The sequence below is a fragment of the Amblyomma maculatum genome, chromosome 1, assembly GCF_055883805.1.
Source record: "Amblyomma maculatum isolate TAMU_Amacu chromosome 1, ASM5588380v1, whole genome shotgun sequence".
Lineage (NCBI taxonomy): Eukaryota > Metazoa > Arthropoda > Arachnida > Ixodida > Ixodidae > Amblyomma > Amblyomma maculatum.
The window spans coordinates 93,636,288-93,652,809 of record NC_139344.1 but is presented as its reverse complement, the minus strand read 5'-3'; the positions used below and the strand labels follow the sequence as shown (position 1 = coordinate 93,652,809).

Here is a 16,522-nt window from a genome sequence, read left to right as displayed (position 1 = left end):
CAAAAGCAGCCCATTATTTTACTACAGACGTCTGTCCACTCAACGCGGACATGTGCCGAGTCTAAGTACGCTCCGAAGCAACACTTATTACTAGCTAAACGCTTTGTCGTATTAACGTAGCCTACTGATACCATAACTATAACGTCACTCTATCACTCGACTTCTCCCTCAAGCTGCTAGTCTGGCTTAATGTGATTGTCGCCAGCTTACACTCAAAGGCCATGCAAGTACTACGAAATGAAGAAAAATAGGCAGATTTTACACTCATCTTTGGGAAGCGAACAGCCCATAGACGTGCTGAGCACGCCAATCCAAACACCGTGAACTGGACATTACGAAAGCATGCACTGACCTTATATTGCATTTAAATAGGCTGGTAAATATAAACAGAACAGAGGTTCAGTGCCTCAATATATCAAAATCGTCAGAACTGATATGCAGTCGTGGTGGAAAGTTTTAAGAGCACATGATTGTCTTTCCATTCCACTCGCGTAGTGAGAACCTTATGTAATCCGTGAATATCAGCAGCTGCATGTGAACAGTCGTTCTTACATTTAAAAACATTTGTTGTAAGGCCTACCCATGTGGATCAAAAGGAAGCCATGCCAAACTGAAGCTTAAACCCAGGCGCTACTTCAGAATCATTGGTTACACTACCGTCAGCTCGATAGAGCATACAAATAGACTCGAGCAAAAGAGTGATTAGAGTATGTTGTACCGTTCGTACATTTTAACAAATTAATAGCAGAGGCAAAGCGAATGCTTGCGATCATAGAGGCAGACGTGTGTATGAAGGGACTATAAGGATTTGGCGATGTGAGTGTTTGAAGGCTGACTGATCCGACAGAAAATAAATAAGCTGCACTCAACTCCGCGCCCCGCGAGTCAGCGTTTGACCTGAACATAGAGTCTAGTAACGTGGCATTAACTGCACAGTGAAAACTCGAAGACAAGAAGCTATACCATGATAAAAAATAATTTCACTACTGAAAATCACACTTAAAATCTAGAGGCGTCGAACTAATCGTTGGCTCTATTTTTCACGTTCAACTTGGCGACAACAAATTACTAACTAGCAACACTGGTCACAGTCTTTCGCGTCTGTGTGTTATCAAAAAATTGGAACTGCTGGTGATCCTTAAGTCAGTCACATATTGACTGTATGAGTAACTGGTAATGTATTAACAAAAGTCGCTAATGGATCAAATAGGGGCACCCAATGTGTCCGTTAGTGAACATGTAAGCTACCCTGAATGACTTTTGAATACCGGAAAATTAATCTGTCGGCAAGAGGCATAGAATGCGCCTCTTACTGAATGTGAAATGGGCACAATTTACCACCAATTGGCACAAAGCATGACAGCAACAGACACTAACAAGTTTGCGACAACTATTGCCGTCCTAACGGATTCGATCACTAACAGGTACAAAACTGTTAGCCCTTGACGCGAATCTGGCAGTGAATGTCCTACCACACGGCGCTGAATTGTGCTTTATTGAACGCGTCTCGTAAATAGAAAAAGTGATCAATAATTCACATGCAACATCCGTTATTTTCTGCTCAGAAAGAAAACTTAACTTGCCATTAAAGGGTACAAAATAGGTCTGTTACCTGACATTGCGTAAACTTGAGTGCTGCTTTATTTATGAGTGAACTCAGAATGTTTTCGTTATATAATGCACCAGGCATACCGTATTTGCTTACTGTCGGACTCGAAATGCCCACTAATAAATGGGTAACAGGCACAAGGACACTAAAGGATGTTGAGCTAATAAAAGAATGTGACCGTTATTGCGAAGGCAGCGAAACTCTGAACCCTTTAATAACAAACTCATGGCGTGTTAATACCTGCCATAGCCTGTGTCAGTATACCGTCGTAAGACGAACTCATTGCACGATGAAATTCTAGCAAGAAAAGTGCGGTAGCTCACTTGTGTGTCATGACAAAGCGGTGCGCCCATATCTCTGCGCAGTCTATAGACTCGAACACCACGTCGCAGTACTTCCGAGCCTCCCTCAGCTCTCTCAGGCCGGTCATGGCACGAGAAGCGACTCTCGGGGCGAACGCCGGCGTCCTTCCTTCGGCACTTAACAGCAGCTTTGCCTCTCAAGTCATCGTGATGAGGTTGTCCGCGTTGGCGTGCGCGTTAGCGCCGTCGTTAGCCATGGCAAAGGAGCTCATCCAGAGTCGCGGTGCCTAGCTTCTTCTTCTTCTTCTCCCTCGTTATAATGGCGCATACCCACAGTGGGCGATTGGCCAGAATTCGTTGTAGGTGACATAAATTTCGATTTAAGTTCTGCGCCAGCGAACACGCGCTCTCATTCCTCCGTGTTCGCACCCTCTCCCCCGTAGTCTTACTCGGCAGGGGCGGCTCTGACCCCATCTGTTCGACATCGATGGCGGGAAAAAGATCTACCAGTGACTGACAGGTGCCCTCACTGTGAGACTCCACCTGACGTCTGCGATGTGCGTCACTTGTTGTGGACGTGTCCATCAACGACTCACATTAGGCAACGGATAATCATGAAGGTGGGCCTGCGGTGGAATCGCGATAGTGATTATGAGAAATGGACAATGGACAATCGCTATACTGCCAACCTTCTCGAATACATAAGCACAACTGGACTTCACTCCTTCTTTTAACTTTCTATCTCCTGCATCCCATTCTCCCTTTCTCAACTTATGCCTTGTGGCAAACTCTTCGAGAAAAAAAAATGTCGATTTGACTGTGTGATAGATAACCTAATAATTAGGAGTTAGTGTTGCTGAAATAATTTGAAATTTTGAGGCGATAGGTATAGAAAGCAATGAAAAAAGGAATAAAACTAAAATAATAAAAATAATAATACAAAGAAAAAAATACAGTTCAGACAGATCAGCGCTAACACACAAATCTTCCAGTAGCAATATTATAATTATGAAGTAAGTCACACACCGGTTTTAGGGCATACCCTTTGACGTTGCACCAAAGGAGAGGAGGACAGGAACTGTAAATGGAAATCCTAGGCGAGCAAGAAGCATTTCTAAATAATTTCTTCTCTGAGTAGCATACCTGTGGCAGGAGAGGATGTAATGTTCAATTGTTTCGACGTCATTACTTGACGCACAAACATTCGACGGCGTGAATCCAGAGCGACATAAATAAAGATAGAGGGAAACAATTCTGCAACGCATGAGCGTCATGGAGACCTCACATTGCCTTGAGGTACAACATCGGACATTCCAATGGAAATTTAAATGGTTAAAATCCGTAGTGGCTCATGGTTCAAGGAGTTTAACGTTTGAAACCGTTCAAAATGGGATATATTTAGCAAGATAATATTGGGTACAACATCGGCAACAGGCCCATTGAGAGCTGTATTTGCTAAATAATCAGCCATTGTATTAGAAGCGATGCCGCAGTGTCCCGGAACCCACTGAAAACGTACTTCCTGTAAATGTATCGGAAGGAAAAACATCAGGGTTTGTTTCAAAAGGCGCATTTTCGGGCTTTCTAATGCTGCTAAGACTGACAGGCAGTCAGAGAGTATGATTACGTGAGTAACATTACCGGGAACTTTTTGAAGGGCCAAACCAATTGCAAGCAATTCAGAAGTAAATATTGGTGTGTAATCAGGGATACGTACAGAAAAACTCCAATCAAGTGCTTGGGAGTAAATCCCTATTGCTGCTTTTTCATTCCGTTGTGAGGCATCTGTGAAAATAGCTACGTGTCGTGGATACTGTAATAGATAATCTTCAAGATGTCCCTTTATTACCGTGGTAGTCAAGTGTTTTGCATTAGACGGCAACGACTGACGTCAAAACACAGTGCGGAAGTAGCTTGAACATTGCCAACACTTCTTTTTACTGACATTAGCGCAACTGCAATTTTGGACAGCAAGGACTGAGTAAATACAAATTGTGGTTGCTTATATTGCGGCCAATGATAATCTAGAAACTGAGCTTGGTGTGTAATAAAAATGGGAGAAGCCTAGCTGTTCCCGGGCAGAACAGAAAAAGCCGACAAACTGGTCCGGTAACTGACCTATTTTGCACCGTTCAATGGCAAGTTCAGTTTTCTTCATCATCATCATCATCATCAAAACGTTTTAGTTCCACCGAAATGATTTTTGGACCCCCCGGCACGCAGGCCTGAGTTTTCTTTCTGGAAATATGCGCCAGCGTCAATTTGCGCGCTGTTTTTGGATTGGATTGGTACTGAGGCTTCCCTTTTTTACCAGGTGGACCAGAAAGGTCCTAGCCAAGTCAATTCCCTACTGTGACGGAGTCTGTCCCACCCTGGCGCAACGCCACCAACACTATTTATCTAGTATGCCTTATCCAGTTCTCAAAGCGTCGTTTGGTTGTCTCCACAGCCACAGCCCTCTCATCCCGCTGTGTCGCATCACTGTCCACCGCAGCGTCTCCTTGCGGCTGTCCAGACGTGAACCCCAGTACCTGCGGCAAGTTGAGCCGCTAGGCGGACATGGCATGAGCACTTTATAGCGTGTTGTTCTTCTCCTCCTTCGGTGCATATGGCACATACCCACAGTGGAGGTTTGGACAGAGTTAATTGCAGTTGTAAGAATATAATTCATGGTGTCGATTTATACTGCATGATAGATAGTTTATTAATTATTAATTAGTGTTGCTAAACTAATTTAGCCGTTTGCTCCGTTCTTCTCCTTCGGGGCATATGTCACATACCCACAGTGCGGGATTAGCCAGAGTTCATTGCTGTTGTAAGAATAGAATTGATGATGTCAATTTATACTGTATGGTAGATAATTTATTAATTACGAATTAGTGCTGCTAAAGTAATTTGGAAAACTTTGAGGCGATAGGAATAGAAATCAATGAAAAAAAGGTTAAAATTAAAAATAATAAAAATAATAAAAAGAGGGAGTACAATCAAGACAGATCAGCGCTAACACACACATCTTCCGGTTGCAAATTATAGTTGCGAAGTAACTCGCACACCAGTTTTAGGGCATACCCTTTGATGGTTGCACTAAAGGAGAGGAGGACAGGAACTTTAAACGGCAGTCCTAGGCGAGCAAGAGGTATTTCTAAATAATTTCTTCTCTGAGAAGCATACCTGCGGCAGGAGAGGATATAATGTTCAATTGTTTCCACATCATCACATGACGCAAAAAGATTCCACGGCGTGAATCCACAGCGACATAAATAAAGGTTGAGAAAAGGAATTCTACAACGCATGAGCGTCATGGAGACCTCACGTTGCCTCGAGTTCAATGCCTGATATTCCAATGGAATTTAAATGTTCGATATCCGTAGTCGCAAGGAGTGGCTCATGGCTCGAGGAGTGTAACGTTTGAAACCGTTCAAAAGGAGATATAATGTTGCTGTCTTCCTTGATGCGGATGCTGTTGGGGCTATTCGTCGCTTGTGGTCGATGTTGCTAGGACTTCCCGTACCTTCTCTATTGCAGTCAGTGCACCCCATTGTTACCGCGATGGTCACTTTTCTCTGCAGAAACGTAAAAAAAAAAAAAAACGTGGCTAGTCAAACTGGTTGACTTATAAGTCAACCAGTATAACTAGCGCAAAACGGAAGCTCCCATGATTTGAAATGAATGCAGTACTTTCTTGTTTGGCGCCTTTTGGATTTGAATTCGGATTTCGAGTTTTTTTTTTTTTTTTCGAAGAGTTTGTCACAAGGCATAAGTTGAGAAAGGGGGAATGGGATGCAGGAGATAGAAAGTTAAAAGAAGGAGTGAAGTCCAGTTGCGCTTATGTATTCGCAGAGGTTGGCAGTGTAGCGATTGTCCATTGTCCATTTCTCATAATCACTATCGCGATTCCACCGCAGGCCCACCTTCATGATTATCCGTTGCCTAATGTGAGTCGTTGATGGACACGTCCACAACAAGTGACGCACATCGCAGACTTCAGGTGGAGTGTCACAGTGAGGGCACCTGTCAGTCATTGGTAGATCTTTTTCCCGCCATCGATGTCGAACAGATGGGGTCAGAGCCGCCCCTGCCCGGATCCGGCGCACTGTCACCTCCTCCTACCGAGTAAGACTACGGGGGAGAGGGTGCGAACACGGAGGAATGAGAGTGCGTGTTTGCTGGCGCAGAACTTGCGAATCGAAAACGTGGGACAGGAACGGATCTGAGGGAAGAGGGGAAGGTGGTGGATCGCCTGATGTATTTATATGCGTCATAGCATCAGCTTGAATATTATGTGGATCGCGAGCATGGCCGCGAATCCAGTGTATGCGCACAGGACATGGGTACTTTGAAGAGAGCATATGTATGGACTGTGTTATTTGGAATGTACGTCGAACGACCTTAAGCTGTTTAAGGGCAGTGAGAGAGTGTGTGTAAAGATGAACTGCATTGAATGTAGGAACTGGTGGAAGGGAATGTATGACAATGTAAATTGCTTGAAGTTCCAGTGCCAGAGGGGTGCACGTATCCGCGGTATATGTCACGTGAGTGTTGAGATGCGGATGAGAGGGAATATATACACAGAAGTAACTCCTCGCTCTGCAGTATGTGATGCATCGGTATATAATATGCACCCTTCAGGCAGATGTGCGGATGATACCGACGGGGAAGCAGTGGGGCGATTGTCCGTGAGCTGGCAGTACGACCATGGAGGTAGTGTCTTTAAATGATGTAGTTGTAAAGACTGTTTGCGAGCTCTGTTTGCCATCCGCTGATCAACGAGTTGAGTGAGCGTATTTAGCTGGACATACTCCTGAAGTACTGGTATGGGTGTTAGGCGGGGAAGATATGTTATTGCACGCATAGCCTCACGGTTGATGGCCTCAAGGGAGTCCCACTGTCTGCGGGTGAGACGTTGAAACTGTGCCTGGTAGATTATACGCGGCTGGAGGACAGAGCGAACAAGCTGGCGGGCCGTGTGAACACGCGCGACGCCAGAGCGCACAGCTATGCGACGAATGAGACCTGGAGTAGCGTGAGCGGTCTTACGGATGGCTGTCAGCCACGGGGTGCCAGTCCCAGAGGAATGAAGAAGAAGACCAAGAATGCGAACGGTTTGTACCTGAGGAATTGGGGTATTATCTATCATAAAATTTATAGTGGGAGCTTTCCGTAAGCCAACTTTATTTCCAATGCGAATGAAACAGGATTTTGTATGCGAAAGAGTTAGGCCCAAAGGAGGGAGGCGAAATGTCAATACATCCAGCGCATGCTGGAGGGCCGCCTGATGGACAGACGTATCTGGGTGACAGCACCATAAGGTTATATCATCGGCATACGCAAGCACGCGTATTGAAGGGATGGCCTCTAGGGCTCGAACAAGTGGAATGAAGGCCACATTAAATAATGTAGGGGGCGAGAACGGAGCCCTGGGGCACTCCTATGTTTGAGGGGAAGTGACCAAAGAGCTTTCCATGGACACGCACACTGAATGTTCTATTTGTTAGAAAGGCGTGAATGGCGAGGAGAAACCTGTGAGGGAGACCAAGAGTTTGTAGGGAGGCAAGAATGGCTGAGTGAAGGATGTTATCATATGCCTTTGTTATATCTGTAGCGATCACAGTTCTAACAAGATGACTGTGCGGAGAGTGGTGAAGCACGTCAGCAGCCAAAGTAGCAAGACCGTCCTCCGTTTCTATTTGCGGGCGGAAGCCAAATTGGGATTCTGGATAACAATCATGGGATTCCAACCCCCACGATAAGCGAGTGGCGAGAATGTTTTCCTAAAGCTTGCAGATTGTTGGCGTCAGGGAAATTGGACGAAGGGCCGAGAGAGATACAGGAGGATGACCTGACTTCGGTATTGGAACAACAATAGAATGCTTCCACTCGTCCGGCATGACATCAGAATGCCACACGTCATTGAATGCATCAAGCAGGGCCTGCAAAGCCGTCCCTTCCAAGTTGCGGAATAAGGAGTTAGGTATGCCGTCGTGCCCGGGAGCAGAGTTAGATTTGAGGCGTTCAATGGAGGCCGGCAGCTCTGCCATGGTTAGGTCAGAAGTAATCGCATCGGGGGGTTCGGTAACCGGCAAGCAAGGTGGAGAAGTTGAGGTGGAATCATAGTGGGGAAAAAACTGTCTGGCCGCCTGTTTTGCAAATGTGTCCTCATCTACATTCATCACAAGGCGAATGACGATGGGGCGGTGGTCACAGCCTGGCCGCTTGAATCCGACTGGCATGCAATTGTCCTTTTTCCTGTTCCAATAAGTTGTTCTTGACTTCGTGAGTGTCGTCTTCGAATGTGCATCTGCATCAGTAAATGAAGGGAAGGGGGGAGAGGGAGTGGGGGCATCGGCAGCCGGAATCACAAATAGAGGCTGTTCAAGTAAATGAAGGGAAGGGGGGAGAGGGAGGGGGGGCATCGGCAGCCGGAATCACAAATAGAGACTGTTCAAGAAAGTGCCCTAGAAACCCGAGAACGACTCAGGACAACATGACTGTGGACACCAACCACGATAGAGGGTCCCTTTCGCTGTCACTCCCGGACTATACTTTCTTGGTCGTTCGAACGGAGTGGTTCTGTCGCACTTCGCCAGAATGCGTAACCTCCATGTAAAAGCACCGCTAGCAGAACCAGTAGCGGCGCTAACGCACTGTACGTCGTTATATTTGATTTGACTACGGCTCTCAATCGGTCTTACCAGCCATGCCCAAGCGAAAGGCCTCCAAAGGCGCATTCATTCAGCAGTAGACTACTGGTAAACCATGCAATATTCCAGATGGCGATACTGTCTTCTGCCAACTATGCGAAATATATACGCGTAATAGACGTGTTTTAGTTTAATCATTGTAGCCACCCGGAAATTGTGAAGCGCTTCGCGCAGCCCTTCGACATCACTTAGGACTTCATAACGTTCCGCTAATTCAAAGAGATTGTCCACGTTTATTAAAAAAAAATGCCTATTGAATGGTAGTGTATAGGGCTCGCTCGACCGAAAAGCCGCCGCCAAGCTCAAGTTTGAGAGGAAAGTTTGGTTGGTTGGTTTGTGGGGTTTAAAGGACTAGTTGGAAGCATGTCGGAAAAAGTATGGACGTGATTTTTTATCATAAATTATGAAGCCCCATATTTTGTGCAGCGTTCATAATGATGTCATACCCCTTCACTTCCCAAATAGCCATCCATCTACTAAAGTTGGAGACTAGTTTACGATAGGGATTCGAACCAATTACATGTTTATATACCTCCACAGGGAAGTAAGACTGATACTTCGCCTTACTTATTTCCCAATAACCAACAGAAATAACGAAAAATGTGAAAATCACTCAATGAACATGCGGTGTTGATTGCGCCATCGCGTCTATTGACGAAAAAGCTTGAGCATCCTCTTTGTTTGCCCTCGCACTACGATATATCTAGAGTGGTCGCCTTTTCACACCATGAAACATTTTAGCCTGTTATTACATTAAATGTTTATATCCTGCGTACTGCATACGTATCGTTATGGCTTACTTTTAGCGCAGACAAGTGTTACCTGGACCAGCACACACACACACGCGCGCACGCACGCACACATACGCACACACAAACGCACACACACACACACGCAACACACACACGCACAGAGAACCACAGAACACTATGGCAAATGTCTAATGCCAGGGGAAATCCTTCGTGACATAAACCTTTAGGTAGATTGAAGTAATGTTTTGTACGCTGACTTATGCGAGACCTAATGGCTGCAAAAACTGCGTGAAAAAAAAAAAAATCCAAATCTGGTATTTAAACAGTCTCTTCAGAAGTATTGCAACAGAGCGTGCCATCCAAATCTACGCTGCGAAAAGATTGCCTCTCCTATGTGTGAAGAAATGCTTGGAAGGGTACGTATACGAGACGAGCGCGGGCGACTTTTGCTTTTGGGCCTCCCTAGAGAAACAACAGATGTGAAGGGACGGTTTGTTGGTCACAATTCCTGGCAATAAAGCTTGATGCCGATTAGAAGACACTTTTCTTTTATACTTTAAGCCATTGGACAAAACCAACAGCGAAACTGTAGCCCGTGGTTTTAACCAATCCTTTAAAGATCTCTACCCGAACCGCATGGAACGCAGCAAGGTTTTGCGTCTTTTACATGGATGCAGCAAGTTATATGGACAAAACTCACTCCTTCTGAACGCGTTCTACCCGCAGATAATCCATACCACCTTCCCAACTCCACTGTATTTGTGCACGAACTCAGAAATGATTCCAAGGATGTTAATGAATTTATTGCTTCAGGAAAGGGTGTATTCAGAGAGCGCATTGCGCGTATGCGCGTTCAAAGAGCAGTTGTCGGAAGTGCCTATCCTCACTAGTCCTTTGAGGGTTTTTGCCGTAAATATAAGGCGGCGGTTTTCCGTCCCGCAAGGTTTTTGCCGTACGGTAACGGTTTCAATCCTCCGTTTGCAATTTCGCTCCCTAACCACGATACATGTTCACTAGGAGATGCTGCCGCCTCCTAGGACTTACAAGAAGCGTTCGAAATTTATAGATCGTTTACAGAGAGTAGTTCCGCTCTCCTAACAGGTGGCGCTACTAGGACGGCCGTCATTTCTGTCCTTCGGAACGCATCGGCGCGCAGTGCGGACTACTGCTATGCAGCTTGTGTAAGCATGCCGACCGTCTTTTAAACGCCGCTGCTTTGATGCAGGTGTCATCTGTCTTTTCGAAGTAATCTGCCGGGAAGTAGAGCCAATGACCCTGTTGTGTACTGGCGGAAGAAGTGACGATGCTTCCTCCACTCCATAAGGTGCACATCATGGCCAATAGGTCACCATTTTTCTCGCAGGTGTATCACGAGTTCATTTTTCTTTCTGGGATAAGAAAACGCCTGTGAGTTGTAGAGAAATGCTATACCTCATGCGCCAACTCATTTTGGCGCCGGAAGTAGCCATGGGAATCCGAGAACGACCCTGACGTTTTCACAGGAGTTATATACTAATTCCGGTGCAGTTACCAGTCGCTTTTGCCCGAGCGCTAGCGAGCGCCGCTGAACGCCTGATGCGGCCCTCGAGCAGCGTAATAGTCTTTTGAAGCCAGGACGTTTACAGGAGGTAAAATTATATCTTATCAGTTGTTTGGCATCACGCGCGCGTCCCTATTGAGCAGTAAATATTGTGAACAAGCTAAATGGCGAACATTCATAATGCTTTTCAGCCAGCACGGTCTGGACATGCTTTCGCCCTTTACGCAAGAAAATTGGAAAAAAAAAAGTTCGAGGAGATAGTCAGCTTGTAATCGATTCGTTTTACAGTAAACCTCCACAGAAAGCGTTAGCGAGGGAATTCACAAAAAAAAAAATATAAAAAAAAAAAAACGAGCCGACGGCTGACGGGTTTGTCGACACGTTCTAGCCAATGCAGAAAGTTAGAAGGTGTCGCCTGCAGTGTGTCGCCCTGTCTGCGGCAACACAGCCCTTTGGTGGTTTCGGTTTCGCCACGTGATCGCAACGAAGATGCGCAAAACTTGATTTCTATTTTTATGGACACTTCCGAGTGCAGAGGATAAACAGAACTGATTCCTAGCTGCAGTTTGTTGCCCGGCCAGCGGCACACACCCTTGCATGATTTCGCCTTGGCCGCGTGATCGCAATGGAGGCGCACGAAACTTGATTGTTATCTTTATGGCCATACCCGGGTGCAAGGACCACGGAAACTGATTTCCGTCTTTATTGGGGCTGCTGTTAGCTTGTTTATCATCGACGGCGCTCACGAGGTATTCCCGCTCTCCTGTTTACTGAGTTTCCTGAGATTCCCGAGTTTGCAGTGTCCAGCGATGTTGACTCCAAAATACGGTTCCTAATATTTTTTTTACAATTTTTCCCCGACTTTACCTATTTTGTACTTTCAAAATCCGCAATAAAGTAATTTGACCATCTGGGAAAGTTTTTTAAAAAATATTCATGACGGCTCAACTCAGGTAAGCCTGGAAATGCGCAGTGAAAGCTACCAAAAGGAGCGTTCACTAAGTCCGATTCGAACGTTCTTGTCACCGATGCGTTGTCTGCAAACCGTGTGGAGTGATCGGGGATGCGTATTGCCGTTCCCCGAAAACTGCAGCAACGGAAGTGCCGGGTGCGTCAGTAAAAAATAAAACACAACCTCACGTTTTGTTCGAGCATGAAACGCAGTATGGAAACTGAAATGCAATGTTAATAAAATAGTTTCATGCAATAAAATTAATGTAAAGAGCGTAATACATCGATGGCCTCCGTGGCGCCATCTTTGCGGCGTTGAATCAGTTAACTTGAAAAATGCGACGGCCTAAATCTGTAAAAAAGAGTTTAAAGCATGTTAATATTGTTGCTGAGAGCTGTCTCTGAACGCAACCTAAAGGTAACATATACTCACTTAAGACAGGAATTGATTGCGGTGAAGGTAATTGAGTGTAATCGTTGTCATAACGTCACATCCTGGCTGCGTTCGCGGCTGTTTTTGCTGCTGTTAAGAACAGAAAGTATAGCATTATGCAACCTAAAGGGGAACATATCCCAGGAAATATGGTCGTAACTTATTTGAATGCTGAGAATTTTTAATAATAAATTGTACCTACAGGAATCGAACACGTGTCTTATAATCAGGTGCGTGGTGTTAATCCATTGCGCCACAAAAGCGACGTGCAGTGCAGCCTTTAAATGCGCTCTTATTCGTTTTGATTCAGCGTACTATAGATGGCGCGACAGACGCAACTGTCATGATCAGAGGATTACTGCAAGCATATTTAATTCAGCAAACTATTTTATTGCGTATGTATTTTAGTTGATACACTACATTGTATACTCAAAAAGGCTTATAGCTTTATTGATTTCCTTTTTGTTGTGTTTTATTTTTTAGTGACGCCACCCGGTACTTCCGTTGCTGCAGTTTTCAGAGAATGGCAATACGCATCGGGGATTCGGCGCGTCTTCTTCTTCTCCCTCTTCTTCTTCACCGTGTGATGTGATCGGTGATTCGGCACGTGGTCTTCTTCTTCTTCCTCCTCCTCCTCCTCCTCTTCTTCTTCTTCTATGAATATGGCACATACCCAGAGTGACGTCATGCGGCTCTCGCGCATGCGCATAACGGGCAGCGCACACTCACTTGAAACTCTGCTCTGACCCGCGTAGTGTAGTTTTACGGTAAAAAAATATTCGACCCTCAAAGGGCTATAGGATCCCACGTAGCTAGGGTAACATGGAAGCCTTTGAATGCTAGAACTGCCACCTTTCTGACCTAAAGACCGTCAAAGACATGCAGTTTCTCTGGTGACGAGAGTGCTTCCATCCGGAGGGTTCAGGCTACCTTTTCTCAAGACAACTTCGAAGCAGACCTGGCGCCCTTGAGCGAAAAATGCACTTTTCTCGCGACCACTATAGGAAATCTGGAATGGCCTCTATACCTGTTTTGGATGAATTGAGACTTACCACAAATAATCGCTGCTCTACCTGGTAGGGACCTTGAGAAAAACACTTCTCGCCAGATTGCTGCCCGCCTTAGACAAAAATTAGGGGTTTTTATCAGTGCTCAAGCAGACATCAAGAGTGATTTCTGGCTAACATTCTGTGCCCCCTTCGTTGGGTGGATCTATGATGTCTGCTTTGAGTTGAATTCTTACGTCCTGAGAGGTCAACTTGCTCCTAAACCTAGAATTGTTTCGGAAAATACCTCCATTCCTTCTGCATATTCCTGAAGTCTATTCAATATTAGATACTCCATCAGCATCCCCAGTCGCAACGTTAGCGATATCGGCCTGAGGTTGCCTACTTCAAGTTTCTTCCCGGGTTTGGGAATAAAGATCATTTTAGCATGTTTCCACCCTGAAGGCATTCTATCTCGTTTCCATACCTCATCTACAAAGTCTGTGAATGCAGTGACAGATGCTAATTCTAGGTTCCTCAGAATTTTATTGTTAACCCCCTGCCCCTGCCGCCGACGTAGTTTTTAACTGACTCATATTGCTCTCCATACCTCCGCTATTGAAATATCCTCATCTAACTCTGCGTTCCTTGGCCCTCGATTTTCTGTAGATGAGCCCCTTTTGTGTTAAGGTATCTGTTCTTCATTTTCTCTATGCGTCCTATTATTTCTGAACCAATCTTTTCACCTGTACTTGTGCTGCCGTCTTAGTTTGCCCTGGGTCTATCAAGTGGCGAAGAAGTTACCACGTGCTCTTACATCCTAACTTCCCATTCATTTCATGCAAATATGTCCCCAGTGATGACTCTGAACTTCTTTCGCATACTCTTCTGTCGTTTAGATGTCGATATCCTTCTTTAGCCTTCTACTGTGCCTCTGTTTTTTCCGCCCCTCCATGAGGCTCTCGTTGGTTTCCCACATGTGGGCCAGCCTTCAGTCTGCGATATCATTTCCGGTGGTTGAGGCCTTTCTAGTGTGTGTGTGTTTACATAAGTTACTTTTGACTCTCTCAACCCACTGATTTAGATCCGAGATCACCCTGAGAGCGGTTCTGTTCCTGACTTTTCGAAGAAAAAGAGAGAGAGATGGGCAGAAACATTGTAATGAAGGTCAGAGAATTTAGCCGATGTTAAGAATTCACTGTCGTGCTACTCTGCGTAGAAAAGGGAATCAGGGGACGCAAGACGGGAAGGGACCTGCGTAAAAAATTAAAGGAACAAAATAGGGGGAGGTAAAATGCGGCCATTAAATGCGCACTTGAGTGCATTGTTGAGTAAAGTTATGGCATGAAATAATTAAATGCACAATCAGATATAAGGGCTGACAGAGTTAATAGCGTAAAAAATGCCTGAGGTTAGCATGCAACATGAAATTAGAGCTTGTCGAGATTTCCAATGTCATTTAAATACGTACACAAAAAAATATTTGCATGTCTCTGTTGCCGAGGGCAGGCTAAGGGACCTAAACCATTGTTGTTGTCCATTGTTATAGGCACTGGGGAGAGCTCCCCTTCCACGTTCATAGTGCACACACTCTTCAGCATACGCAGGCTACTCAAGCAGGATATGTTCAACAGTTTCAAACGCGCCGCAGTTGTCACAATGCGGACAGTCCACCTGACCGAAACGGTATAACAAGTCGTTTGTAAATGGAGAGCTCAGGCGAAATCGATAAAAGAGCTCTATGATGGCGAGGAAGTCTAGGAGGGATTTGCGATCTTAGGTGTGGGTCGTCTGAGTGAAGGAAATGGTAATTATGTGTCGGCAAGCTTCAGAGCCTATACTGTTCTTCAGAAACAAATCTTCTAGCCAGATTGGATGCTTCATATTAAAAAAAAAAAAAAAGTCCGAATATATCTGCGATGTTGGTGGACTCTACGGGCCTCTTCATCTGGTTTTTCATTGAGCAGAAAGCCACAGTGAGCTGATATCTACATAAATGTTATGCAGTGACATGCGGCAATAGCCATCATGTAGATACCCGATGTCAAGGAAAACGGGCTGATGATTGGTTTGCTTCAGCAGGCTGGAAAAGATTTGCAGAAACGTTTTCGAGTCGGTAAAGATAACCCACCGACCGAGGTTTTGGCGCATGATACAGGAAACAGCTTCTTCAATGCCGTGGAGCTCTCGTAGGGCGATCTCTTCCACTGCAATTGGTAAGAAAGGACGTTGCTTGCTGAGGGCACATAAAGGCCACAGGAAGTTTCTTGAGCAGTTGAACCGTCGGTGAAGTTGTGGGTGCGCTGCATATATTCCTCATTTAAGTAGGCGAGAGTAGCTTGCAGGCCTGCGACATGCGGCTCTTTGCGTTTGCGCCTAGAACATACTTCCCACCTATAGAGGGGAGAGTGTTCAGAGGGGAAATTTCTGAGGTAGTTTCTATGTATGATTAATAATAGGAAAGGGCAGGAGCTACACAGCTTGACCAAAGCCAGAATTATACTGACTTAAGTGCACACGATCATAGAAACTTCTAGTTTCCTTGGAGGACACGTCGGAGATGGGTACGCGGAGGAAGTAGTGCGTCTCGTGGTGCGCTGTGACGTCAGAAAGCGGAGGCATCGCTTCGTCTACCTGCCAGGCGTTGCCATACAAGTCATTCTGGGGAGGGATTTTCTTTCGAGCGAAGGAATTGTGCTCGAGATGGAGGAGAATGGCTATCGCTACAGCCCCTTCACCTCCCTAATTCCCCTTGTTAGCGCACCCAGGCAGGAATGCATTGCCCAGCGGGCGGGCGTCCACGCTTGTGTGGCAGACGACTCCCCCGCGACTCTGAAAGACGGTGGTCTGTTACAAGCCATTATCGCGTCCTTCTCGGGACCCGGTAGGCAGCGCCGAAGGCTTGCGGAAACTTTGCTCCCGTTTTCGGAATGCTTCACAGAGCAACCGGACATATCCGACGTACTTCAGCACGAGATTGAAACGGATGATGCGCGCCGTTTCAGATGCCGTTTCTTATACGCTGTCTCTTATACGCCGTTTCCCCCGGCGTATAAGAGACAGCTTCTCAACAGCACCCTTGACGAGATGATTGATACCGGCGCCGTGAGACCCTCGCAAAGTCACTGGGCGCCCCCAGTGGTTCTAGCGCCAAAGAAAGATGGTTCGGTCAGGCTGTGTGTTGATTATCGAAAGCTCAACTGACTGACGCCTACGGTTGCGTGCCCTTTCCAGTCGATCGAGGATGT

At 45.8% G+C, this 16,522-nt stretch overlaps 1 pseudogene across 1 annotated transcript in view; it reads right to left on the bottom strand.

Moving 5' to 3' along the window:
* Positions 1-15,896, bottom strand: part of LOC146203204 (kelch-like protein 10) — a 42,882-nt pseudogene extending 26,986 nt beyond the window's left edge. Inside the window, exons 1-3 of the transcript XR_014706898.1 lie at positions 15,794-15,896; positions 15,406-15,481; positions 1,933-2,076 (exon numbers count right to left, since the gene is read on the bottom strand). The product of XR_014706898.1 is annotated as a kelch-like protein 10 (transcript). The remainder of the gene's footprint in view (positions 1-1,932; positions 2,077-15,405; positions 15,482-15,793) is intronic.
* Positions 15,897-16,522: the final 626 nt, after the last annotated feature.